The sequence below is a fragment of the Anolis carolinensis genome, unplaced genomic scaffold (genome assembly GCF_035594765.1).
Source record: "Anolis carolinensis isolate JA03-04 unplaced genomic scaffold, rAnoCar3.1.pri scaffold_7, whole genome shotgun sequence".
NCBI lineage: Eukaryota > Metazoa > Chordata > Lepidosauria > Squamata > Dactyloidae > Anolis > Anolis carolinensis.
The window spans coordinates 40,902,930-40,904,536 of NW_026943818.1; positions in this window are offsets into that span (position 1 = coordinate 40,902,930).

The following is a 1,607-nucleotide window of genomic DNA, read 5'->3' on the forward strand; positions in this document are numbered from 1 at the left end:
TTCTTTCTTTCTTCCTTTCTTCCTTCCTTCCCTTCCTTCCTTTCTTCCTTTCTTCCTTTCTTCCTTTCTTTCTTTCTTTCTTTCTTTCTTTCTTTCTTCCTTCCTTCCTTCCTTCCTTCCTTCCTTCCTTTCTTTCTTTCTTTCTTCCTTCCTTCCTTCCTTCCTTCCTTCCTTCCTTCCTTCCTTCCTTTCTTTCTGCAAAAGCCATGAAACCCAGAGCCCCAATTTTGTGCTTGTTTTCCACCCATGTTTCTTGTACATTACATTATTATTATTATTATTATTATTATTATTATTATTATTATTATTATTATTTTATTATGACACAGCAAACAAGCTGAGGATATATAATAATAATAATAATAATTAAAAATAATCTATGTTATTATTTAGTATTACTATTTAGTATTATTATTATTGTACATTACTCTTATTAGTTTATATTTTTAATCATTGCATGTTATTAGTTTACATGATTATTAGATTACATTATTATCATTATTATTATTATTATTATCATTATTATTAAATATGCCAGGAATGTGCCGGGCCTCTTCCGCCCTCCTCTTTGCCCCCATCCCTTCTTTCTTTCTTTCTTTCTTTCTTTCTTTCTTTCTTTCTTTCTTTCAAAAGCCACTTGTTTTTAGAGCCATTAAACCCAGATTTAAACCCAATTTTGTGCTTGTTTTCCACCCACGTTTCTTGTACATTACATTATTATTATTATTATTATTAGTAGTAGTAGTAGTAGTAGTAGTAATAAAAATAATCTATATTATTATTTAGTATTATTATTCTTATTGTACATTATTCTTATTAGTTTATATTATTATTATTATTAAAAATAATCTATATTATTATTTAGTATTATTATTATTGTTGTACATTATTCTTATTAGTTTATATTATTATCATATGCTATTATTTTACATGATTATTAGTTTACATGATTATATTATTATCTTACATTATACTTATTATTTTACATTATTATTACTTTACATGATTATCATTATTATGTTACATTCTAGTTATTATTATTTTACATTATTATTTATTGTATGACACAGCAAACAAGATAGACATGCTGGATTTCGTATCACAAAATCCCAAGTCGAACACTTTTTATTAGTAATAAAAATAATCTATATTATTATTTAGTTATTATTATTATTATTATTGTACATTATTATATATTATATTATATATTATTATATTATGGCAATCTATGCCTGCCATAGATGTGGGCGAAACGTCAGGAGAGAATGCTTCGGGAACATGGCCACACAGCCCGAAAGACATACAACAACCCTGTGATCCCGGCCATGAAAGCCTTCGACAACAAAATAATACATTATGATTTTTGTACCTTGTTTCTCCCTGTGAAGACACGGGAGGGAGAGCGTTTCTGCGCATGCTCCATGGTGTCCCCTTTGTTGCCCCTTTAAATGTGGGCGGGGCGGCGGCACGTGGGCGGGCCGTGATGAAAGGGGCGGGGCTGAAAGCGAGAGAAAGAAAGAAAGAAAAAGAAAAGGAAGGAAGGAAGGCGGCGCCGGATTGGCCGGGAGCGCTGGCGCCTGGGCGTTGTCCCGGCTCGGGATTGGCTG